This window comes from Vigna unguiculata, chromosome 3 (genome assembly GCF_004118075.2).
Source record: "Vigna unguiculata cultivar IT97K-499-35 chromosome 3, ASM411807v1, whole genome shotgun sequence".
Lineage (NCBI taxonomy): Eukaryota > Viridiplantae > Streptophyta > Magnoliopsida > Fabales > Fabaceae > Vigna > Vigna unguiculata.
The window spans coordinates 32,661,598-32,668,861 of record NC_040281.1 but is presented as its reverse complement, the minus strand read 5'-3'; the positions used below and the strand labels follow the sequence as shown (position 1 = coordinate 32,668,861).

At 32.7% G+C, this 7,264-nt stretch overlaps 1 pseudogene; it reads right to left on the bottom strand.

The window, feature by feature from the left end:
• Positions 1-5,076: 5,076 nt before the first annotated feature.
• On the bottom strand, positions 5,077-6,370 carry LOC114175337 (annotated as a pseudogene).
• Between the last annotated feature and the right edge of the window lie 894 nt (positions 6,371-7,264).

Genomic DNA, 7,264 nt, shown 5'->3' with positions numbered 1-7,264 from the left:
GTTAAATGAGAGGGGCAGAATTGGAAATTTGACAGCAATTAAGTTGCTAATTAATTAAATAAAAATAAAAGATTTTAGCAACTGACAGATAAAGCCCAAAGTCCAGTGGAAGCCTATATAAAGAGACTTAAGGGAGCAAAAGGACTGACAATTTTACAACTCACAGCTTAGACACTTAGAACTCTCTGGTTTTGGCAGATACCGTCTCCACCACATCTCTCACTCTCTTCTTTTATTTTCTTTCCTTCATCATATTATCATGTATTCCATCAAAGCCATGGAGGGCTAAGCTTTTAGGGTTGATTCCACTGTAATTTCTTAAATGGATTATGAGGTTAGATGAATTTATATGTTTTGTTATTTTGATTATTGTTGTGGTTTTTGTTTATCTATGTCCTTTGCTTCTTAATCGAATAGAAAATAATGATTTTAAATCTACATGCATGCTAATCATATGAGTTAAAAGGTTTTTAAATTAAATTGAGACTTTACTTTGATTTTGTTTAGAAACTTTCATTTGATTAAATAAGTTTTTGCCAATAATTGAGACTTTAATTTGATTAGAGGTAATTGCTTTAACTAAAATTAGTCAAGACTTTACTTTGATTAATTAAGTTTTCTATTTGGTAAAGAAACAAAGGAATAGACATGATTAGGCATAGTAAAATTAATTGAGACTGTACTTTGATTAAATTTACTATGGACAATCTAAACAATTCTCACTTTTAATTGAGACTGTACTTTGATTAAAAGTGAGGATGCCAACAAATGAATTGAGTCTTTACATTGATTTATTTGTAAATCAACAACAATAATTAATTTAACAATAATCTCTAGATAACCAATGAAGAATCTTATTTAGAAAAAGCAGTGGAATTGACCTATTTACTATTACTGTGTTTACAATCTTCCGTGTCATTTTCTTTGCATATCAAAACCCCCCTATTTTTATAGTTGCTAGTTTTAAATTGCATTTTTGAGAATCAAATATTTGAGATCAATTCCGTATTCGTTGTGAGACGACTCAGGGTTATCTTAACCCTAACTATTTTCTTCACTACAAACTGGCAATACTGAAGTTGCTAAAGTAGTGGTAATTTGATCGCCTAACGACAGCGATATCAGAGACCAAAGGTACATAGGTACACTTGTTTTATGCCTTTTACTTTATGCCTTATGCCTTTGCTTTACTCTCTCATCCACATCATTTATGCTCCTCAATCACCATGCGCCACCTAGCATTGCTTTCTTACTCCTAATTAACCTACAAAGCAAATAAACATAGATTAGCATGTTGGCTTAAGTCAAGTCAACTATAGTCAACAAGTCAAACCTAGTCAAAGGTCAACAAGTCAACTAAAGTTGATTCAACTAAGTCAACTTAGGGAATCAAAAATAACAAACACAAATGAAAGGGATGAAGGATTAGTGAACTTCCTTTCTAAACATGCTTAGTCTTCTTAAGCATGTGCCTTCATCCTTGATTAGGGTCAATCCTTCATCAGACGCATACCGCCAGGCGCCAAGCGCCTCATTTCACATTGCCTCTACAACTATCGCCTGGCAGAACATCCTTCACCGCTGGGCGCCTCGCGTCATACAGAGCTTCTGGAATAGAAGCTATCGCCTAGCGGGTTGCACTCTGCTACCAGGCGCCACACCAGTATCTGTATAATACTGTACTGGTCTGAAGTTAGGCACTATTGATTTGCATCCAGACTCAATTAGTCACTCAACCAAGTTCAATGGTCACATCCAATTTCTATCACAGTGCCCACAATGTCTCGCATCCATTACAATTACTAGATCCAAAATATTACCTTTACCTCATATTAACATTAAAATTCTTAGCCTTAGGTTTTACCACTCTATTTGCATCCAATGCCAGTCCAGCCTCGGGTCATATGATAGTATTTCCAACATGCACCCAAACAATCCTATTCCTGCATTCTACACTGCCCTATTGTAATACCTAAATTTCCAAACCAATTTCCACAATTTATTCACCCCAATCAAACTTATCACATTTTATAGATATCCATCAACCAACGCAATGAAAACAACTTCATGCAATTATTGCCTTATACCTTAGTCTAACTAGTCCCAGGTTGAATTATAAACACTAATGTGTTAGTATTACTCCATTCCTTTACCACAACTTAATAACTCTTCTCACTTCGTTTCAATACTTAACATCCAAATAACATCTCCACAAAACTCCTCTCTAGGTATTTATTTACTTATCCATTAGTTCCAACTGCCCTAACTGTCTTGGCACCAAAACAATCTCACAATTTACTACCTCTACGATGGCGCCTGGCGGCTCAACCCTTGCCGACAGGCGGTGCCTTCTATTCTGGAAAAATTCCAGAATTTCTCTCTCTATACAGCTCCTCCTAACAGCTTCTCATAGCACTTCTATGCCTATTCTCGTCGCTCATCTCATGAAAATGACCTACCAATAATCAATTTTAATTATTTTCAACCCAATAACAATTGTATCCAATTCATCCAAACTCCAATCGTTCAACATAACTCACACTTGTACCATGTTCAACTTAATTGAAGCCCCAAACCCCACGAATTTAAGAAAAGTATAATGTCGAACCATTCTCCATCATTAAGACATGATTTTCTTCTGATCGAAATCCTCCCAGAACACTAAAATAACCAAATTCGAGCCAAATTGCTTGTGTCGCCTGGCGATTTGACTGTCACCGCCAAACTCTTCATCCAAAACCCATAAACTGGTGAAATAGCTTTGTGTCGCCTGGCGATCGGGAGCTTACCACCAGGCGGTTCCTCTTCAGAAACCCAGAACAGGTGAAAATCACATGTGCCGCCTAAGGTCTATGAACAGCCCCCAGGCGGTTTCTGGAAAACTTCCAAAAACTCAGAAAAACACAAAAAAATGATGGAAATGCTTGCAATTCATATCAAACATTATACAGTTCATGCTCATACATAAAAACTAACGCGTAAACTCCCCTAACATGGTTCCCTTAGCTTAAATTTGGAATTGTTGTGAATTCTTTCTTGATCCTCAATGATCTCCCTTTGGCTTTCTCTCCCAATTCAGCTTCAAAGCTCCACTCCAACCTCACTACTCTCAAAATTCGTGCTTTGTTTTCTGAGTACACTCACAGCTTTCCAAAACCCTTCTTCTTACCACACATTGGCCTTTTAAAGGTGCCTTAAAGCTAGATAATTACACAAAACGAATTTAAGGTTTAATGGTAATGTTTAGATTAAATTATACTTTTAGTCCCCATTTTCGTAGCAAAATTTGAATTTGGTCCCTCAATTAATTTTTATCTCAATTTGATCTCTATTTTGGGAAATTTAACCCAATCAAGTCCTTTCCGTTAATGATGGAGTAACGGTGTTAAATGGGGTGCCACGTGTCAGCTTCTGGAATTTTTGGAATTTTTTATTTTTTTATTTTTTTTATTATTTTTATTATTTTTTATTAATTTTTTTAAAATTTTTAAAAAAATTACAATTTTGCCACGTGTCAAGCTGACATCGTGCCACATGGCAGTGACAGTGCCACGTGTCACTATTTGGGAGGTGTCATTTTCTCATTCTCAATTTGGTCCCTCTATTTTATTTTTTCTCTCAATTTAGTCCCAATTTTTGTAAAAATTATGCAATTTCGTCCCCCTCCAACTTGAAACAAAAATTATAAAATGTTATACAAATATTTTTATTAAATGATTTTTTTATTCAAATTGATATTTTTATTATATATTTTCAATAAAACCAGGTTTCTTTAAATTTGTTTCACATTAAATTTTACTTAAAATTGTTTTCAAATTTTAAATTTATTTATTTTTTATTGTTACATAAACTAGTTAATTTTTCTTAAATTATATAATTGTTATTTTTATACTAACTAAAATATTTGTATAGAAATTATTGAATTTTACACATTTTAAAAATATGCAATTATTTAAAATATAAATTCAAATCAAAAACAATATTAAAGTACAATGTAATAAAATATCAATATAATTTATGAATTTTTTTATTAACATTATTTTCTATTAACAACTTTAAAACAATTTTAAATAAAGTTTAACGTAAAATATAATTTAAAATAAACTTAATCTTGTTAAAAATATTTACTTGAAATATCAATTTTGATAGAAATATTTGTGCCTATTTATATAGAAATTAAATTTGGTTTCAATTTGGAGGGGACAAAATTGCATTATTTTTACAAAAATTGGGACTAAATTGAGACAAAAAATAAAATAGAGGGACCAAATTGAGAATGAGAAAATGACAACTCCCAAATAGTGACACGTGGCATTGTCACTGCCACGTGGCACTATGTCCACTTGACACGTGGCAAAATTTTAATTTTTTTAAAAATTTTAAAAAAATTAAAAAAAATAAAAAAATAAAAAAATTCAAAAAATCCAGAAGCTGACACGTGGCACCCCATTTAACACCGTTACTTCACCCCTAACGGAAAGGACTTGATTGGGTCAAATTTCCCAAAATAGGGACCAGATTGAGATAAAAAATAATTGAGGGACCAAATTCAAATTTTGCTACGAAAATGGGGACTAAAAATATAATTTAACCTAATGTTTATTATCATTCATTGATTCTTTATGGTCCGTTTTCAAGCCAAAACCTAAAATAGCAAAAATAAAGTTTAATTTGGGTTCTCCAAGGATTGAACCCATAACCTTACAAATGCCAAATCCATGCATAACCATCAAACCAATTCATGTTTCTTGCTAACAAATATAATTTAAGGATTATATCATTCCACAACAAGATCACATATTTATAAAAATATAATAACAAATAAATAACACATAATTGGCATACATAAGACTTAAACCCAAGTCCTCTCGCATAATAAAGTACTCTCAACCAATTAAGCTAGTACTTTTCCACGTCACCATCAACAACATTTAATGCCATAAAGGCTCTCACTTCCCGCATTTATTAATTAATTATTTATTTAATTAATTTAATTTTACGGGTCTTACACAACGAATCATCACAACTTCTAAGAATGCAATCATAAAAGAAGGCATCAAAGATCTTTACAATTGCCTAGAAACCAACCCAATGACCCTTCAACATAATCAAAGCTGCTACATTCACAATGTTCCACTCCATTGATCTGTCATAACAAACACAATTCACAATGTTCCACAAAAGAGTAGCAATTGCAAATGAAAATGTTGTGAGTTTTGGTCTCGTAATCTCGTAGATTGGCTTGTAATGCGTCATCCCATGTCAATAACATTGCTTGCATTTGTGTGCAAATAGGTTAGGAGGGAAGCAACATTGCAACAACATTTGAGGTTACAAAGAATGTTAACTAAAAATTTAATGGATAGAGTTTATGATGTATTGATACTTTGATTTGTGTCCTATATATGTGTCTGACATGTATTTATATCTATATCTGACATGTACCTAGTAGGTGGATTTACAAAAAGAATCATAAATACCATTAAGATTTAGAGTGAGATATTAAGCACCAATAACTTAAGAGAAGTATACAAAAACCAATTGCAAACTTAATGTCTTTATTTGAATTAGCATCTTAAGATATTTATCTATTTAGAGATGAAAATTACAAAATATTTGAGTGAAGGCTTTTAGGAGAGGGAAAAAAAGGATAAAATGGAAAATGTTCAAATTTCATTTGATATATGGAAGGGTAAAAAAAGAAGGAAATTCTTACTTTAAAGTTAATGATTCATATAATGCATATCTCAAGGTAAAACCTCTAAGATTCAAATGACAGGTGATCAACTGTGTTTTAACCTTAAAGAACCTCTAACTACAAATGTAACTCAATTTTGACAATGTCAATATCATAGTTAGTAAAGTAGTTTTTCCCAATAAATCAATGCCTGCTTTAACAATTTCACCCCTAACTATATTGACTATAAAAAAGACCATTAGCAACCTAAACTCCCATAACCAACAAAAGATGGTTAATTGAATTTGGCATAATACTATATTGCAAAACATGAATGTATTTATTAATGAGAACAAACTATGTAGAAAGAGGGCAATAAGAGAATTAGATATTGTATTTGAGAAACTAAATGTTCTCAATCGAGTTGTAAGTATCTTGCCACCGATCCAAATGCAAATTATCAACATGCACTTCATGTGATTCTAAAAAATCTATAATAACTCCATTCTCCCTACAAATGCCAACGTGACCAAAGAAGGGAGCTAACCATGAGACCACCAATAATGGATTCCAAACCAAACAACATGCAAATTTTGCATTGGTTGGATCAATTTGATCTAAAGGCCACAACTCATGTTATGTTCTTTCTTCAATTTGTGAAAGTTCAATATCGTAACTTGTATTTAACTCCATAGTAAAAGTCTATAGCACAACAAACTAGTTCGTTGCACATCCCAATTTTGAATACAATGGAAAAAGATCAAGTGAAACAATCATTCCTTTGTTAGTTTGATATACTTAATCTGGTATCAACAAACCTTATGACACAAATACCTAAATTATAATTGAGTGTATGACTAACTACTATTGTTCAAATATCAAAGGTAGATACTCGAGGGAATCACGAATATATTTTAGGACCTGTAGCACGTAAAATGTAACATCCTGATCGGGTATTACTAATTTAAATAAAACAAAATAATAAATAGTAATAAATCGGCAATTTATAAAACCTCTTTCCCAAAAACGCAGGAAATTTAAATTTTTATTATACACACCAAAGTTCAAAATTTAAAACGACAATATTACTAGTTCCAAACTATAAACGTCATAATAGTCAAATTACATAAAATATTATAAAATGTTTTTCTATATATTCTCATGCTAGCCCCTCTCCGGCTTTATGCATCACTAATTCCACCTGAAACATCATCTGCTCTCATGTAACAAGTTACACGATCATCATTAAACACAGGCAGATAAGGTGAGCTCAAAATAATCAACATGCATAAACAATTATAACACCCTCACCCAAGCATATCAATTTCATTCCCAAATCCCCCTTCTGAGGACTTCACCCTCATGCACTAGAAATCATGGTCTTCCCCATGTTCATCGAGCTTTTTCACACCTTGATAAAGACTTTAGGATGGCACATGCTACCACGAGCCACCACCCGTGGTCCAACCCTCTATTAGCCATTACTCGTAGACCCACACACGTGGAAAATATTATGTTATGAACCACCATCTGTAACCACCCAATGGAGCGAACCAATATGAACCATCATCAATATTCTCACAAAAG